Raw genomic sequence first — 20,045 nt, forward strand, 5'->3', positions numbered from 1 at the left:
CATCCTAATTTCTTTCTGTGTCCTGGGAGGACCCATGTGCAAGATCACAGCAATTTGATCTTGTGATACTTTCCTGACTCCTTTTTCAATATTGTGTCCCAAATATTGAACCTCTTTTTGACAAAATTGCAATTTAGCTGGTGACACTTTATGCCCACCTACTGCCAAATGGTTCAGTAGAGCAATTGTATCTGTCACACGTGCTACTTTCGTCTTTGATGCCACAAGCAAATCATCTATTTACTGCACCAACACTGAGTCTTCTGGCATTACCAATGACTCTAGACATTTTTTCAAAATTTGATTGGAAATTGATGGACTCTGTATACCCTTGAGGAACTCTGCACCATGCCAAAACATGGTCTCCGAACCGGAATGCAAGAAGATATTGACTGAATGCAAAGGTATCGAGAAAAACGCTTGACACAAATCAATCAGTCTGAACCACTCCGCGTCACATGGAATTTGGTAAAGAATCACTGCTGGGTTTGGACATCAAGGTATCACAATCTTATTTACTTTTGATAGGTCTTGAACTATATTGTACTTGCCACTAGGTTTCTTGATCCCCAAAATACGTGAGTTACAAGGACTGCCTAGTATCTCTCTCAAAATGCCTTGTTCAGTGATTTGTTCAATTACAGGTGTCACTCCTGCAATGGTCTCAGGACTCATTTTGTTCTGCGTTTTTTTTTTACCAATGTATTTCCCTGAAAAATCCCACACATCAGTCATCACTGTGTCTCTCAATTCAAGAGGCAAATCCTTCACTGTAAGTAAAGATACAAATCATTCATTTCTGTCTCTTGCCTTGCAAACATCACTTTGAGCGCAAAATCTTCATTTGGCGTTTGAAATGCAATGCTATCTGGTCCACAATAGATGGTACAATTCATTTTGCATAACAAGTCTCTACCTAATAGGTTTACCGGACTTGTATCACACCCACAAATCAATATAAATCCCTAAACTATCCAAGGCGTACCTTCATTGATTCTTTTACTGGAGTTTTAATCAGCTGGTTTGACACACTTACAACTTGGCTAGTATCTCCTGAGAGAGGTAGGTTTGGGATTTCCACTGTTTTCACCATTTTACCATTTAAGAAGTCTTTATTCGATTATTTCATCTTAAAAGACATACATACAAAATATACATGATAAAAATAAACAAATGCATTGTGTCATTTAAAAAAGTTTTAAATCAATTGGAACAGACAATCTTATAATGGGTACAAAACATTGGTTAAAAACACACTATTAAAAACCTGGAATACCTAGGACAAGCAATTGAAAGACACATTTAAGTGAACATAGGCAAACCTGATACTAGCTGTTTTTTAGGTACCTAGTTCTAATCACCCACGCCCAACCAAGGTATTTTGCCACACCAATGACAATAAGAGGCGTTAGATTTGTTCTTAGAATTCTGCTGGCCTCAATAGCTAGGCGAGCACCCAGAGTTCTACAGACCGGGCTAAGCCATTTGGACCTAGGAGCAGCATACAAAGGGCAAACAAACAAAAAGTGATCAACACTTTCACCCAATATTTGACAGTGCGGACAGCATTCTGACCCACTTGTACTCCATTTGTTTGTAAACACCCTTAATGGAAGCGTACCACATCTAAATTGATGGAACAGTTTGCGATCCATTGGTTTGGTGATCAGATCCCAATATTTTTCGAGCTTGGGAGCATCTTTAATGTCAATGAATTTACTAGATAGATTGTTTGCAGGCAGTCTCTGGTGGCGGTTTGAGGTCACCCAATCCCAATACAGCGCTTTTAATGTTTTCTTTGAGGGAAAGACTGCTGAGTCAGGAGAAACCCAAAGATCGCTTAACCCCAGGGCATAGAGTGATGATCTAAGGTCTCTAAACCAACTTATGTTAGATGAACCAGAGATAGCTCTGACATCAAGACATGCCCTGGCGTACAGGATAAGTTCTGGCATCGTCCATAGGCGCCTCCAGAACGCCAGTTGGTGAAATCTAGCCTGCTCCTCAACCGGTAGACACCCAAGATCATACTTGAGTGGGATCCTTGGGGTTGACTGCGGCAGACCAGAGGCCACCCTAAGAAATTTGTTTTGGGCTAATCTCAACGGGTCCAGGTTGCTAAACCCCCAGAGTTCCGCCCCATAAAGAACAGAGGGGAGAACCTTAGTTCCGTAGATCTTAATTAAGGGCGAGATAGGCCGAGTAAAGGAGCGTTTGTGCTCTTTGATCAGCGCACCTCCAATCTGCAGGCCATAAGCTCAATCTGTGGAGTCCAGCTTAAGGAGTCGCTAAATGTAACTCCTAAATATGTAAATAGCTTCATTTGTTCTAGCGGCATATCCCCCATTGTGACCCTAGCGGAGATCTGGTTGTGGTGTCTTAAGACCATAAACTTAGTCTTAGAGACATTTACCTCTAACTCATGTTCGTGACAGAATAACTCGAACCTAGACAGGGCCTGCTGAAGACCCTGTCTGGTTTTAGATATTAAAAGGGTATCGTCAGCGAACATGAGTAGAGGTATTTTCATTCCCGCTAATGACGGGGCATCTGTGGGGTGATTAGCAAAGTAGTTGACAACCCTATTAATATATAGCGAAAAAAGGGTAGGGGCTAAAACACAGCCTTGCCTAATGCCTTTAGCCACAGAGAACCTATCAGTCACCTCCCCAGGTTTGCCCCAACGTACCTGGGCATAGGTATTCCTATGTAAGCTAATTAGCAGACTGACAATAGGGGCTGGCATGCCCATATCTAATAGGCACTTCCATAAACCAGCCCTCGGTACAAGGTCAAAAGCAGACCTAAGATCTACAAATGCTGCATATAGGTTGCCCTTACCTAAGAGGACCGTCTTCCAGAAAAGTAGCATAAAACGATAGGCCTGATCTAAGGTGCTTACATGGGACCTGAATCCAGCCTGAAGGGGAGTTAAAATACTGTGTGAATCTATCCAATCATGAATCCTTGCAAGGACAAGACGGGCTATGATTTTTTGTACCGCGTCTATAAGGCTGATAGGCCGATAGTTGGAGGGAACGACCTATCACCTTTCTTATAAATAGGCAAAATTTCAGCCCCAGCCCAGGATTCAGGGACTCTGGCACCAGAGGCCACGGCATTAACCAACCGAACCAGGTAAGGAACCCATAAATCTTGATCCCGAAGGAATAAATCGGCTAGGATGCAATCTGGTCCAGGTGCCTTTCCTCTCGGGATAGAATTCAAAACAGATTTCACTTCAGTAGATGTAAACACTAGAGGGTCAGTTGATATTGGCCAACTAATGTTTTCCAGAGAACTGTCTGGACCCTTAAATTGGTTCCCAAAATAGCTAACCCAGTGTTGTTGACCCACTGATGAAGGGCTCGGCCGATCGTCCTGAGACAGGCCCCATCTAAGTAAATGCCAAAACTGCTGAAAATTCTTGGAACTACATGCATCAGCTAGAGTAGTCCACCTTTCTTCATCCCATTTCACCCTGGCTCTATGCTTCGCAGCATTAAAGGCCTTCCTACATGCCCTTATGAGGCACAGATCCTTAAGTTTAAGGGGCTTAAACTATTCGGCATGGGTTCGACGACACTCATCATCGAACCAGTTTAGCCTTTTCTTGCACCCCCTTCTCCCCCTTTTAGTGAGGGATTTAATAAAAAGTTTCTTTAAGGACCTAAACAGGAAAGTGTGAGTATCGGTGATCATAGAGTTAATTGCCTCCTGAGACTCACATTTGGAAATATTAACCAAGGAATCGGAAACCAAAGCTCTAATGGTCTTACAGGCTTCAGGATCAGCACTGATTTTTGGCCAACGTACTCTTCTTGTGTCATTAGTAAGGATAACATTATCCTGTACCACGTTAGAAACATAATTATCTAGGCCTGAGAAACTAGTATCCCTTAATTCCACCACTAGGGGGTCGTGGTCACTTTCAGGGCGTGATGTTACCTCCATATCCACCAACAAGTGCCACAGTTTAACATCTAACAGTACATAGTCAATTCTACTACTATGTCTACTATTACTATAGGTGTCTTTGCCTGTCCTATCAGAGCATGTTCTGCCGTTAAGGGCACGCAAGCCTTGGTCCAAACACATACCTTTAATGAAAAGTGCCACCTGGGACCACCTTTTAATCGGAGCAAGGTCCAGTAGGGGAATCCCCCAGGCCTGGTCTTCAGACTCAGCAAAAGAGCCGTCATCCTGGCTTAGGGGTTCAAAACAAGAGTTTAAATCTCCCATCACCACCTTCAGCCCTGAATTCGAAGTTTTGCTTAAATAGTCGTCCAGGGTGATAAGGGATGGAGAGATCCTGCCACCCTGAATACCCCTGGCATAAATGTTAATCACCAAAATATCCAACCCACTTGTGGATTTTATACTAACCAGTAGTATGTCCGGACTATCTATAAAAACTTCTTCTACTATGACACCCACCTGCTGCCGAACCCACACTGTCAAACCCCCCATGGCACGACCTTTTTGTCCCTTAACAGCCAATTTAGTAAAAGACAAATAGCCAGTAAGAAACAATGGTTGGAGTGCCCATGTCTCTTGGAAGGACCAAACATCCCCTCTGCGTATAAAACGAACCCATTCAGGTATAGACAGTCTAGACTCCAAACCGGCAATATTCCAGCTACCCAGAATGGTTCCGTGACTGCCTAATGAAGCACTGGATATCCCTTGGTCAGGAATACACTCAGCATCAATGGTTGGAGTAGCATCTACATGCAGGGGAACAGCTCCTATTTTGGCAACACTGTCCCCCAGTTCAACTATGGCACAAGAACCAGTGGGCTCACCCAAAGTGTTTAATACTAGGGTTTCAGATTCTATGGTTACAACTGCTGGTAGCACGGGTTCTAGCACCAACATTGAGTCCCCAGACCCACACAATTTGACAAAAGCATCAGTAACATTTTGAGCAGATTGACCCCTGTGGTCTAAGGTTTTACAGGAATCATTCAGATGAGAAACAGCAACCCCTGGGCAATCAAGACTGTCCACTCTAGCCCTTATTGGGGAAGTTGGTCAATCATTGCGATTCAAGTCAGAAAGGGGCTCATACAAATTCCTCAACGGGATATTCCAATACTCATTTGGCTGGATGAATTTGCCAGGGTTATTAAAATTGGGTGGGTGACTGTGATGTTGCCGAGAGTTAGGGAAGACATGTAATGCGGGGTATCCCGAATACTGGGGGTATGAATTGTGGTTAGCCCAGAGTAGGAATGATACATGGCTTCCGGGTTTATCGGGGGCCCATGGAATCTGGGGGTGAAATTGGTCCATTTAAGGGGGTAGGGATTACTTGTCGGACGTGATTGTCCTTGCGATTGACCTTGTGGTTTAACCAGGGACTCCGGGTAGAAATAGCTTAGGTTCTTCGTGGATATTCCACCATCATAGTTCCCCACAAACCAATAGGACAGGTGGGAAACTACCCTGTGATCCCTGAAGTTAATGATCACAGTATCACCCTCAATATCTTTTGGGCGAGGACCCACCCACTTACATCTACGGACTGAAATAATATCACCATTGAGATGGGCCGGGAGTGGTCTGTTGGTCTTCAACCAAAAGATAACCTTGTTCTTTAAATTAACATTACTTTCCCTATTACCATTTAGGAGTGGGGGCACACCCGTCATAATGATAACATAGTTAGCAGACTCGGGTGGAAGTTCTACTATGTTCCTGCGATTTAAAGTCGGTCTTGAATTGGAATTGACAAATTTGGCTACACCAAAATTGGGAGTAGCCTTGCTTCCCACAGCCGATGACTTAATACTTGGTAAGCTAGGCTTATCTTTAACAATATTGGGAGCACTTTGTGGAACGATTGGTAATTGCTGTGCTATTGATTTGCTATGTGTTTTGCTGTTACTGGTGACTCCTGATTGAATGTTCGAAGGGGCTGCAGTAACACTAGGCTTAGATGGGGGCTTAGACGGGGGAGTAGGCTGTCCGACAGAACTCATGGGTAAAGGTGTAACCCCAGGAAGTAAGAGTCGATCCATCTTTTCACCTATTAACCTTACTCGTTCTAGGAGGGGTAACATATAGGATTTCAGAAGTTTCTCAAAGATATCATAGCACTCCTTGTTGAACCCAGTTGAGGTATCCACCGAGGGCGTTGGTAGATGTGGCAACCTAGCGGGAACCTCAATTGCAGGTAGTACCGAAAGGTCAGTTAACTGAGTACTTGGGGTGGGGGGACAAGTTTGTTGAACCATACCTTTTCTTTTCACACCACCCTTTTTCCTTTTCTTCCTGGGTGGAGGGCAGACAGCTCGTGCTTTTCTTAAGGAATTCGATTCTGGGACAGTATTAGTGTGAATCAAAGAGTTCCCTCCCTGAACATCGCTTAGATAGGATTGGTTGGTAAAGGTTGAGTGTAGCTCTGGGGCAGCAATCAGATCAACACGATCTATAAAATCATTGGGGCTACTCCGGGCAGGATTAGGACTATTTATGTGACCCTCACTATTCATAGGAGAGCAAGCAGGGGAACAAATAGGTGCACGAAAAATACTCGGGATTTGGTCAGTGCTTGTCAGGTCCAAATCAATAATCGTTTTCCCTTGCACAGCCGGATCTTGGGAGTTGTTAGGACCAGGCTGAGTAGTCAACAAAGTTTGTTTCAGGAGTTCGATTGAACGGCGTTGCTCAGCCCGTTTTTCTGCTAGGAGAAGTTCTTTATCAATCTCCTTATTTACCTTGTCAAAATATTTATCAAGGGGCCCCTGAAATGAAGCACCCGCCCTAAGTGGAAGTGAACTAGACATATTTGCAAATAGACAATGTGTAACCACGAAGTACTGGACCCCCTTGACAACTTACACAGGAGCTATATAACAGGGAATGGATTAACACACATTTACTAGATAAAAGTTAGAGACCTGGCCCTGCCCGGCCTCCCACGGCCCCGGACGGCCACAGACTGTCCCGCCCTTGTCCCGGGCTTCTCTCGGCGCACTCCCGCGCAGCGGGATCACGTCAGCCTAAAATAACTATTATTGTAACTAGCGGGTGGGCGGGGCCGGCAGGGAGAGCAGCCCAGCTGGTCCAATCGGGCGCGCAGGGACTCCTGGTCCTCGGAGTCCCTGCTGTAGCTCGCAGCCCTGCCGGTCGAGGATGTACTGCCCCCTTTACAAAGAGTCCAACAAAGGTTCCTTAACGCGCTGCGGGACCCGCGAAGCGGGTCCGGCGAGGCGTTGCTTCCCGCAGCTATCGGGTCAAGTGGTGAGAGAAAGTTGCAATGGCGTGCAGCGTTTGCAGAGGAAGCCACACGCTTCCCGGTGAGACTGGCTTTTACCGCTGAGAGCGGGCGGGCGGGGCGGGCAGGGAGAGCATCCCAGCTGGTCCAATCGGGCACGGAGGAACTCCTGGTCCTCGGAGTCCCTGCTGTAGCTCGCAGCCCTGCCGGTCGAGGATGTACTGCCCCCTTTACAAAGAGTCTAACAAAGGTTCCTTAACGCGCTGCGGGACCCGCGAAGCGGGTCCGGCGAGGCGTTGCTTCCCGCAGCTATCGGGTCAAGTGGTGAGAGAAAGTTGCGATGGCGTGCAGCGTTTGCAGAGGAATCCACAGTGAGTTTGGCTTTTACCGCTGAGAGCGGGCGGGCAGGGCCGGCAGGCAGAGCAGCCCAGCTGGTCCAATCGGGCGCGCAGGGACTCCTGGTCCTCGGAGTCCCTGCTGTAGCTCGCAGCCCTGCCGGTCGAGGATGTACTGCCCCCTTTACAAAGAGTCCAACAAAGGTTCCTTAACGCGCTGCGGGACCCGCGAAGCGGGTCCGGCGAGGCGTTGCTTCCCGCAGCTATCGGGTCAAGTGGTGAGAGAAAGTTGCGACGGCGTGCAGCGTTTGCAGAGGAATCCACACGCTTCCCGGTGAGGCTGGCTTTTACCGCTGAGAGCGGGCGGGCGGGGCTGGCAGGGAGAGCAGCCCAGCTGGTCCAATCGGGAGCGCAGGGACTCCTGGTCCTCGGAGTCCCTGCTGTAGCTCGCAGCCCTGCCGGTCGAGGATGTACTGCCCCCTTTACAAAGAGCCCAACAAAGGTTCCTTAACGCGCTGCGGGACCCGCGAAGCGGGTCCGGCGAGGCGTTGCTTCCCGCAGCTATCGGGTCAAGTGGTGAGAGAAAGTTGCGACGGCGTGCAGCGTTTGCAGAGGAATCCACACGCTTCCCGGTGAGTCTGGCTTTTACCGCTGAGAGCGGGCGGGCAGGGCCGGCAGGGAGAGCAGCCCAGCTGGTCCAATCGGACGCGCAGGGACTCCTGGTCCTCGGAGTCCCTGCTGTAGCTCGCAGCCCTGCCGGTCGAGGATGTACTGCCCCCTTTACAAAGAGTCCAACAAAGGTTCCTTAACGCGCTGCGGGACCCGCGAAGCGGGTTCGGCGAGGGGTTGCTTCCCGCAGCTATCGGGTCAAGTGGTGAGAGAAAGTTGCGACGGCGTGCAGCGTTTGCAGAGGAATCCACACGCTTCCCGGTGAGGCTGGCTTTTACCGCTGAGAGCGGGCGGGCGGGGCTGGCATGGAGAGCAGCCCAGCTGGTCCAATCGGGAGCGCAGGGACTCCTGGTCCTCGGAGTCCCTGCTGTAGCTCGCAGCCCTGCCGGTCGAGGATGTACTGCCCCCTTTACAAAGAGTCCAACAAAGGTTCCTTAACGCGCTGCGGGACCCGCGAAGCGGGTCCGGCGAGGCGCTGCTTCCCGCAGCTATCGGGTCAAGTGGTGAGAGAAAGTTGCGACGGCGTGCAGCGTTTGCAGAGGAATCCACACGCTTCCCGGTGAGTCTGGCTTTTACCGCTGAGAGCGGGCTGGCGGGGCCGGCAGGGAGAGCAGCCCAGCTGGTCCAATCGGGCGCGCAGGGACTCCTGGTCCTCGGAGTCCCTGCTGTAGCTCGCAGCCCTGCCGGTCGAGGATGTACTGCCCCCTTTACAAAGAGTACAACAAAGGTTCCTTAACGTGCTGCGGGACCCGCGAAGCGGGTCCGGCGAGGCGTTGCTTCCCGCAGCTATCGGGTCAAGTAGTGAGAGAAAGTTGCGACGGCGTGCAGCGTTTGCAGAGGAATCCACACGCTTCCCGGTGAGTCTGGCTTTTACCGCTGAGAGCGGGCTGGCGGGGCCGGCAGGGAGAGCAGCCCAGCTTGTCCAATCGGGCGCGCAGGGACTCCTGGTCCTCGGAGTCCCTGCTGTAGCTCGCAGCCCTGCCGGTCGAGGATGTACTGCCCCCTTTACAAAGAGTCCAACAAAGGTTCCTTAACGCGCTGCGGGACCCGCGAAGCGGGTCCGGCGAGGCGTTGCTTCCCGCAGCTATCGGGTCAAGTGGTGAGAGAAAGTTGCGACGGCGTGCAGCGTTTGCAGAGGAATCCACGCGCTTCCCGGTGAGTCTGGCTTTTACCGCTGAGAGCGGGCGGGCGGGGCCGGCAGGGAGAGCAGCCCAGCTGGTCCAAACGGGCGCGCAGGGACTCCTGGTCCTCGGAGTCCCTGCTGTAGCTCGCAGCCCTGCCGGTCGAGGATGTACTGCCCCCTTTACAAAGAGTCTAACAAAGGTTCCTTAACGCGCTGCGGGACCCGCGAAGCGGGTCCGGCAAGGCGTTGCTTCCCGCAGCTATCGGGTCAAGTGGTGAGAGAAAGTTGCGACGGCGTGCAGCGTTTGCAGAGGAATCCACACGCTTCCCGGTGAGTCTGGCTTTTACCGCTGAGAGTGGACGGGCGGGGCAGGCAGGGAGAGCAGCCCAGCTGGTCCAATCTGGCGCGCAGGGACTCCTGGTCCTCGGAGTCCCTGCTGTAGCTCGCAGCCCTGCCGGTCGAGGATGTACTGCCCCCTTTACAAAGAGTCCAACAAAGGTTCCTTAACGCGCTGCGGGACCCGCGAAGCGGGTCCGGCGAGGTGTTGCTTCCCACAGCTATCGGGTCAAGTGGTGAGAGAAAGTTGCGACGGCGTGCAGAGTTTGCAGAGGAATCCACACGCTTCCCGGTGAGTCTGGCTTTTACCGCTGAGAGCGGGCGGGCAGGGCCGGCAGGGAGAGCAGCCCAGCTGGTCCAATCGGGCGCGCAGGGACTCCTGGTCCTCGGAGTCCCTGCTGTAGCTCGCAGCCCTTCCGGTCGAGGATGTACTGCCCCCTTTACAAAGAGTCCAACAAAGGTTCCTTAACGCGCTGCGGGACCCGCGAAGCGGGTCCGGGGAGGCGTTGCTTCCCGCAGCTATCGGGTCAAGTGGTGAGAGAAAGTTGCGACGGCGTGCAGCGTTTGCAGAGGAATCCACACGCTTCCTGGTGAGGCTGGCTTTTACCGCTGAGAGCGGGCGGGCGGGGCTGGCAGGGAGAGCAGCCCAGCTGGTCCAATCGGGCGCGCAGGGACTCCTGGTCCTCGGAGTCCCTGCTGTAGCTCGCAGCCCTGCCGGTCGAGGATGTACTGCCCCCTTTACAAAGAGTCCAACAAAGGTTCCTTAACGCGCTGCGGGACCCGCAAAGCGGGTCCGGCGAGGCGTTGCTTCCCGCAGCTATCGGGTCAAGTGGTGAGAGAAAGTTGCGACGGCGTGCAGCGTTTGCAGAGGAATCCACACGCTTCCCGGTGAGTCTGGCTTTTACCGCTGAGAGCGGGCGGGGCCGGCAGGGAGAGCAGCCCAGCTGGTTCAATCGGGCGCGCAGGGACTCCTGGTCCTCGGAGTCCCTGCTGTAGCTCGCAGCCCTGCCGGTCGAGGATGTACTGCCCCCTTTACAAAGAGTCCAACCAAGGTTCCTTAACGCTCTGCGGGACCCGCGAAGCGGGTCCGGCGAGGCGTTGCTTCCCGCAGCTATCGGGTCAAGTGGTGAGAGAAAGTTGCGACGGCGTGCAGCGTTTGCAGAGGAATCCACACGCTTCCCGGTGAGTCTGGCTTTTACCGCTGAGAGCGGGCGGGCGGGGCCGGCAGGGAGAGCAGCCCAGCTGGTCCAATCGGGCGCGCAGGGACTCCTGGTCCTCGGAGTCCCTGCGGTAGCTCGCAGCCCTGCCGGTCGAGGATGTACTGCCCCCTTTACACAGAGTCCAACAAAGGTTCCTTAACGCGCTGCTTGACCCGCGAAGCGGGTCCGGCGAGGCGTTGCTTCCCGCAGCTATCGGGTCAAGTGGTGAGAGAAAGTTGCGACGGCGTGCAGCGTTTGCAGAGTTTCACAGTAGAGCGGGTAGCACCAGTGTCTACAAGGAATTTAACAATATTTCCTTCAACTTCTCAACCCACAAAAGGACAACACTGATCTATCTCAAAGGATGCGCCTAGCACGCACTCTTCCTCTCCCTCCGGCACCGTCATTGAGATGTATCTGAATCATTCCTCTGACATTGTAACCAGTATTGTGAAGCCATCTGTACATTTTGATTATTACCAACTTGTTCTCCTGCATGGAAACCCACATTCGCACTGAATCTTTGTAGTTGAGCATTCACATTATCAGGGATTGGAGCTTGTGGAATTTGTACCTATGTAACTACCTGTTGCTGCTGATTCACTTCATTCTGCATCTGTTGATTAAAATGTTGATTAATTCCAATATTTCCAAGAAGGCTCCTACACTCGTTCTTCCAATGTCCCAATTTTCTGCACGCATGACAAGGAAATGTCGTTCTCTTTTCGTCTTTATTACCTTTACCTCTGCCTTTTCCTTGAGAAAGAACACCACCACTCATCATAACACCTCCCATGTTAGAAATCTGACCATTTTGAACATTCTGATTCTGACTTTTTCCCTGAACACTTGTTTGAGAATAATCCACAACATTTCTACTTTTCTGAGCTGCCTTCATTTGTGCTCACATCAATTTCTCTTTCAGTTTCTTATGTCTTGCTTTAATATCATCACTACAATATTTTGCATATCGTAGAATGTCCTCTACACTTTTGTTTTGCCAACAAATTAAATGCTGTTGTATCATATTACTAATCTTTGGTTTCAAACCAAACATGAACTTGCATACAAAATGTCCCATATCTTTTGTCAGTTATACTTTGAAAACCATTATACTGTTTAAACACATGTAAAAGTCTCTCATAATAAGCATGTACTGATTGTTTAGTCTCTTGAGTCGTTCTGTCAATTTTAACCCAACGTGTCTCTTTTGGTGAAATCTTACTCTTCAAGTAAGTAATTACTTAATTATATTTTCATCACTTCATCTGATAGGGTTCCATTCTTTGCATCTCAAGTATATTCCTCTTTTTGCCAATCCACTGCAATTTTACACTAAGTTCACAAGTCAGCTGGGACCACAATATCAAACAAACCATCCAAATCGTTCAAAAAAACCTTTGAAACCTTTACAAACCTCTCTACTTGTTTGTACCATTCAACCAGTTTTTCTCTCAATCTGGGAAATTCATTAGTAATAGACTACATTTCTTGTCTTGACCAAGGAACGTGAACATATCCACCTCCTAGAACTTCACTCATTATATATATCATTTCAGTCGTCACTGTCCCTGTCTCCCTCACTGGATACATAGGCGATGCACCTTTGTTTACAAGCATTTCTTCTTTCTTTTTCGCCCATCTACCTTTCCAACGTTCCAATTCACCCCATTGTTTCAAGGCATTAATCAACTCCTTAATCTGCAATTGTTTGCCTGAATTTCAGACTCTCCAAATCTTTGTCACTAAAATCCAATCTATATGTCTTTTGCAAAGTCTTTGATTTTTCAATATTCACTCCATATGTTTGTGCAACTTCAGCAAACCTCTCGTGCAAACTCTTTGCTCTCATCGTAATGTTTTTCACACAAAAACAACAACACCATGAATCAGAGCAGAGGGCATTGACGGAGCACACTGTGGTTTGGGGGACCAATGCCTTATGCCCTCATGCCAAGCACAGAATATGTACATTAGTTAGTTATTCTTGTCCCTGTTCATTCTGAGAATCCAAATGCAGGGGTGGAGGTTTGCTGTCCCTTGAAGGCCTCCATCCCTGTATTTACAATCACGAGTCATAAAGAAATCCTGGCTTATGCATATGTTGTAGCAGGACTTTTTTCCAATTCCTTGCGAATAATGGTTGCAAAGCATCTGCAGTTTAAAAAACAATTTCTACTGTACGATCATACCCCAAGTGGTCAAAAAAGAAGTGATTAATATAAAATCGATTTTAGAAAGTAAAGTGAAATGATGCATTTTTAAGTTTTAAACTAAATAGACTGTGGAAATATAATTATTATTTAGTTAAATTAGTATCTTGTAAATCCCTGACAACATATTCCAATCTCGTAGCACTAGTAACCGTATAAGCAGGGACATAGCTTGGTTTGTAAGATGGGAGGTGTATGAACTTCAATCAATCAATCAGTCAGGGAATTGTAAGTGCGCTACTCACCTGTGAGGGTCTCAAGGCGCTGGGGAGGGGGGCTCGCTCTGTTTAGCCTAAGTGGCAGGTCTTGAGGTGCAAAGGGAGGGGGCGTGTCTGATGTCTGCCGGTAGCCCGTTCCAGGTCTTGGGTGCGATGTGTGAGAAGGATCTTCCTCCTGCTCTGGCTCTGTAGATGTGAGGAGTTTCGGCCAGTGCAAGGTTGGAGGATCGGAGGTTTCTTTTGGATGTGTGGAAGTCGATTCTGTTGTTAAGGTATTTGGGTCCATTGTTGTGTAGGCATTTGTAGGCATGAGTCAGGATTCTGAAGGTGACTCTTTTTACCACGGGGAGCCAGTGGAGTTTTCGTAGGTGGTGGCTGATGTGTTTGTGTCGAGGGATGCCGAGGACAAGCCTGGCGGCGAAGTTCTGTAGTGTCTGGAGTTTGAGGAGTAAGGACTTGCTGATGCCGGCCTAGAGTGCGTTTCCGTAGTCCAATCTGCTGGTGATGAGTGCATGGGTGACTGTCTTCCTTGACTCAAGGGGGATCTATTTGAAGGTGTTGCGGAGGATCCGGAGGGTGTTGAAGCAGCTGGAGGTGACGGCGTTGACCTGTCAGTTCATGGTGAGTGTTGAGTGGAGTACGATGCCAAGGTTTTTGGCGTGGTCTGAGGGGGTGGGTGAGCTTCCAAGTGCGGTCGGCCACCAGGTGTTGTCCCATGCTGAGTGGGTGGTTCCAAGGTCGAGGACTTCTGTCTTCTCGATGTTGAGCTTCAGACAGCTTTTGGTCATCCAGACTGCGATATCAGTTTTTCCAACAACCACGTGGGCATTTCTTGTTAAAATTAGGGGTGGACAGTCAACTCTGCTCCTCCAGCAGAGTTCGCAGAGTTGTATCCACTCCGCGCTCTGCTTGGAGGATGGAGTTCTAGAAAAATTCCGCCAATCACTTGTATGTTTTAAGTGACTACATTCAGAGTCAATTAATTATAATATAACTTTAAAATTAGTAGCATCAATCGATCATATCGCAAAATACTTGGACGTTTGTCTTGGCTGCTGCAGGTAATCAAATTGGATAATAATAAAGCCCTCAGCTCATACAGCCTGATTTAAATTGATTTACCTTTTTATTATTAATTTTCTCTGTACTACGCTGTTGCTATTTTAAGCAACTAATACTAAAATATATCCACTGATGAGAAGCCAGCATTCCTCCTGAATCACTATGCAAGTGTTTATTCCCACCTGGTGCCTCGTTGATCTTTTCCTCAATTTGTAATTATTTAATGTTAATCTTAATGTGATACCTAAAGAAAACAAAGTCCTGTATCACATTATTGGTATAGGGATTACTTAGACTTGTAGTGCTGTACATGGAACAGCATGGTTTATGAGGTCAGACTGAGACCAGGTTACAGAAGCCCAGGTGTGATGATGGGCAAACAATGCAACTGGTAGTTCCAATATTATCTCTCAAGGATTAGGCTAGCATACAGGCTGGCTCAATGACCCCATTGAGTTACTGTAAACAAGACAACCTTCCACGGGCTTTGCCACTGCAGCATGGGAGTAAGCCCTCTGGGTCGACTCACCTACAGGGTCCTGGACAGATCCTCACAAATAAGTTCTGAAGTGTGCTTGCAGAAATTTTAAAATTAACAAAAGCTGTGTTTTTAGGTATCATTTAAGATGACAGCCAAACAAAACCCTTCACAAATGCTGAAAATACAGTTAAAATGCCAATTTTCTACATTTACTGGTTAAAACCCTTACGTTTTCAAAATGTTATGTCTCAGAGATGAGCTTGATAGTTTATAGCTTTAGGTCCTTAGCAACCCATACCAATAACCTCATTGAATATTTGGTCAGACCATACACTCCAGATCTTAATCGGCAGAGGTCTACATCAAGATCACGTTTTTGATTCACGTTACCGACTTGAGCTTTATTACCAGACCGGAGGCTCATATTATGCTGTTCTTTCTTACTCTTTATTAAATAGCAGCCAAGAAAAAACAATGTACATTACCCAGAAAACCTGTAGAAAGAACTACCAACAGTGACATCACAATAAAGGCACCAATAGCACGTTGAGTAACCTCAATAATTATCTTGGATGATAGCAGAAATTCCTCTTTTCTGGCTACACGCAGCCAAGATAAGTATTCTTTTCACGTTGCGCACGCACTGTGTATTTTATAATCTTTATTGAATTGCTAGATTTCACGTGTATTTTGCCCCTTTAGTTGTGGTATTTGTGTGGCTTTCTCACAGAGTGCCTCCCGCATGCTCTAAGCCTGGCAGCGCATTAGTTTTCCCTCGCGCTTGCCATTGTTCTCGCTGGCATTAGAGGTCTGACTGCCTTCTCCTCGCGTGCGTCTGAGTTCCAACTGCCTTCTCACATGTGTCGCATTGCCTTTCCCTCAGCACTCCCAGGTCCATTTCTCCTCATTATTGGTTCCGATAAGCGGTAACCCCCGCTGTGGACCGGAAACAAGCATCCTGGGACCGGTTTCGGGGTAACACCTCTCATCAGCCAGGCTAGCTTGAATCCAGTGGCAAAGTGAGCAAGGTTATGCCCAGACATGGGTCCACTGGATTCAAGCTAGCCTGGCAGATGAGGGGTGTTGCCCCGAAACTGGTCCCAGGATGCTTGTTTCTGGTTCAGGGAAGACCTGACTTGGCAGTTAGGGGTGAACTGTTCCAAAGAGGCACAGGTTCAAGACTGATTTGCATATAACTGCGTCTGAACTGAGGTGGCGATGTGAGCTAACGAACGATGATGGATTTAACCCAGATCTGTGACTGGGGGTGAGTGTCTGAAAAGTTTTAGCGCTCTGTCCCATCTCCTTGTGTTTGCTTTAAATGGATCATGTCCTAGGCCGGTATTGACATTTATTTTTTTGACGCCCATTCTGCTAAAGGGGCTATGTTCTCTAGGGCTTTTTGGGCGGGTGCTAGCTTGCATGACATTATCAAATCTGCAGACTGGTCGAATGTTAATACTTTCAGAATATTTTATTGTAAACCAATTAAACATGTATCTGATTCTTTGATTTCAATGCTATGAACAAGCATAATGTGAGCCTCAGGTCTGGTAATAAAATTGAGATTTTCCTAGCTTTGGTGTCAGAAAGGCTAGATTTTATTAAAGATGCAGAGGCGAGTATTATCTCACCGCTTTCATTAACCCACCCTGTTTTGTTTCCTGCAGTGACAGTGCCTTACTTCGGTGTTTCCACCTCTACCAAATCATTCTGGATATTACTCTGCGTTAGATCTACTTGGATCTCTTCACGAATCCTTCTGTCCAATCCATAGAGCATTGCCTCCTCTGATTTGGCCTGCCTCACGGACATATTGACTATTCTGATTTCTTTTGGTTCAGTGTTGTTTCTTTCCATGCCTCATATTGATTAACTTTTGCTTCAAGAAAAGAGGAATTACTGATTTCAGTCAAGATAATTATTGAGGTTACTCCACGTGCAATTGGTGCTCCTAATGTGATGCCATTGTTGGTAGTTCTTTATCCAGGTCCTCTGGGTAATGTAGTTTTTTTTTCTTGGCTACTGCTTAATAAACAGAAAGAAAGGACAGCATAATACTCACCTATGTATATTTAATAAGACCTAGGCTTTCTGACACCAAGGCTAGGAAAATGTCAATTTGTATACACATTTTGATAAACAAAGTACAACATTACAGGGTAAATAGTGTAGGGTACAAGTGACCTGCTACAAATAGTTTTTAGAGAAAGTAGTTGCACAGTGTGGAATTTTAGAAATTAGTTTGTATGTCCAGCCACAAAGATATAGGACGTTCTTCTAGTTACATAGAAATATCAACAGAAGCCAAATGCCACTAAACACATATAAGTTCCAAAAGACCTACAGAATCAAGTGTGATTCCCCAAGGAAAATTAAAACAATATGGCAGAACCCATTTGGAAAAATTGCCAAATACAAACTGCACATGGTCAACATCATCAAGTTAAAATGTTGTCATTCAAATATTTCAACAATAAGAAGTTCACATCCTGCCTTTAAATAAACTGATGGATGAAAAGCTCCACACAATTGCGGGTTTTATCCACTGTTGTACGAATGATGCGCTTCAGAAGCCTAAGTTCCGTTCTCAGACTTATGCCGAAAGGCAACGTCCACCCTCCTCCCCGCCCCAACTCAACAAACAAAATGGCGGTCTGGTGTCCTGAGAACAACAGCATAGGAAGAGTTGTAGGAGTCTCACCCTGTCCCACCTCCAGACTCCTCTTCTCAGATTGCATTAAAACTAGGGGACTTTAGAAGAACTCCTCCTAGACAGACCTTTTTACAACCTTACAACCTAGGGATGGGAGTGCTGGCCCCTCGTATTTCAACCACTCTGCATGCCCCCGCAGGATTAGGGTTGTAGCTACAATTAGTGCAGTATATGCAGTAGCACCAAAATTATGAAAGCCCAGCCTGCCCCAACTAATGGCATTTTTTTAATTACCAAACCAGGGCATTTGGGGAGTAGAAAGTTTATTTCCTTGCATTTGGCACATTGTAGACTTCCTATGGGAATGCCCCGCCGGCACTATTACCCTTGAGTAATAATGTTTTATAGATACTGTGCTGTCATGATGAATTGAAATTGAAATTGCCTTTATCTAGCGCGTACTACATCTGACAAGGTGTTATATAGGGGTTTCTTATGGGAGAAGATTTGTCTACTTCTGGTTAGCATCCACTGACACTGACAGCCCTACTGGTTTGCGGGAAATTAATTTTTCCCTCATTCTTTCATTCTCCAACTTCCTGGACCCAGATGGCGAACCCCTTTATACCCAGCCCAGGCCCAGGTAGTGATCTACCAGTCCACTAATGTCTCAGTTTTTCCAATTAGCGGAATGCCCGCCCTTTAGACAAGGGCCTAGAGCTACTATGTGGGTGGAATGCCCAAGGCGTCGCATGAATTTGATCCCAATCTGGTCTTCTTCCACCTGAGGTAAAGGATGGAACCGAGGAAGGGCAGAGAGCACGCCTTAGAGCAGTGACATGACCATCACCCAGACATTCCAGGCCCAGTAGTTAGGCTACGGGATATACTGAAAATACTGCTAAAAACCCGGTTTATCGTTACGACCCTAATCTGGGGAGCTGGGCGCAGAGGGCCATGTGCTTCATGGGTGATGCTACTTCCAACATAACCGCTGAGTGTTGCAAGTTTGTGCATAAATGGATTGCAAAAAAATTGGTGTATTTGGGATAAGTATTAGACACAATCTTTGTCAGAATGAACCCTTCAAGTCACCAGGTTAACCTGAGCTCAACCCCCTACAGCTGTGGCACAGAGACGGACAGGCTTAACTCAGAGCAACGTGTAAAGTGTTTTACTAAAACAGTAATAAAGTTGTTATAAAAAATGTTTTAAATCCAAAATGAATTACAAAAATAGAGTAAAACCTAATAAACAAAATGAAACCAAGCTAAGCGAAATTCCAATAAAGGGGGGCTAGGGATATAATTTGTTAAAGCTTTCATTTGTTTATGATTTGTTAAAAGTTTTATGATTTAGAAATAGCACCAAGAAGCACAAAGTGCCAATAGTCGTTGCGGACCAGGAACTAGGCACAATTTGACCCTGGCTACGATGGAGTCAGACTCACTAACAAGGCTCCTCCTGGTTAAAGAGTTTGGCTCTTCACCATGGAAATCTTCTACCAGACACATGTGGGACAATCTCTTCTTATATCTTAGCTCACACAAACCGCCCTGATTCACCCCAAACACGCTAGGCCGGCTCACCTCAAAGATCTGACTATCGCACTAAGACCTACTAGTGGCAACGGCTGCCTTGACCCCCGCGCTCTGTGATAAGCCTCTCCAGCAGGGTATCTGTTAACACCCCCGGACACTACTGTCATGTCGTTCACCTTAAGGACACTACATATGTCTCAAAATTGTGTTAAGTATGTGTTAGTATTGCTTTAAATCTATGATTTTCTACTGTACCATTTTCCACATTGATATTAACTATGATACCATCGCACTTGCTACTTTCTCATATGACTATTTGATGGTTGTCCTTCCGTATAAATCCTTTGTATGCATTTATATGATTTACTGTATGTAATTTTGTCTGGAAACAACCAATAAAAATTGTTGAAATTAAAAAAGAGTTTGTCTTCTGATTTTAGTCCTTTAAACCCCAGTCCACCTAGGGGCACACTCCTAAAGTCCCTCAGAGAGGCATCTGGAGACTCACGGGCTGAACAGAGGCCACACGCAGTGGTATCATGCTGCATACACCATACTGTTTTTAAATCAGACTTCCTGCGGGCAGCCGCTTGCCAGGGAGCCAGGGGAGCGTTCGCACACCTTGCTCGCATTAAGGATGAAGTTTCCACCGCCGCTCGCTGTGCTCAGGGAGTGCGCGTGCATTACCTGAGGATGAGGAGGCAGGGCGCGCGGCGCCTCGGGGATGGCGAGGTGTTGTTGGTCCAGCACTCCCGGGATGGCCGTCCTGCCGCCTCTGGGGTTCACCACTCTGCGACGCCTGACGTTAGCTCCCAGGGGTTTCTCGGTAATATTCGGCGGCGGTGCCCCCCTGCGGAAGGCTCCTTCCCTCCTCCGTGCTGTCGGGTGCAGAGGCGGCGACAGACATCGCCTTGGTGCCCGGAGTTGCTAAGGACGCAGGAGCTGCGGTTGCCAAAGGCCGCAGGGCTTCAAAGAGAGCAGCCGTCAGGC

At 47.7% G+C, this 20,045-nt stretch overlaps 1 protein-coding gene across 1 annotated transcript in view; it reads right to left on the minus strand.

The window, feature by feature from the left end:
* The window catches only part of LOXHD1 (lipoxygenase homology PLAT domains 1), a 1,115,079-nt gene extending 1,095,237 nt beyond the window's left edge, over positions 1–19,842 (minus strand). The window contains exon 1 of the mRNA XM_086960347.1: positions 19,743–19,842. The gene's annotated coding sequence lies outside the window, so the exon portion shown is untranslated. The remainder of the gene's footprint in view (positions 1–19,742) is intronic.
* Between the last annotated feature and the right edge of the window lie 203 nt (positions 19,843–20,045).

The sequence above is a fragment of the Lissotriton vulgaris genome, chromosome 3_1 (assembly GCF_964263255.1).
Source record: "Lissotriton vulgaris chromosome 3_1, aLisVul1.2, whole genome shotgun sequence".
NCBI classification, from domain to species: domain Eukaryota; kingdom Metazoa; phylum Chordata; class Amphibia; order Caudata; family Salamandridae; genus Lissotriton; species Lissotriton vulgaris.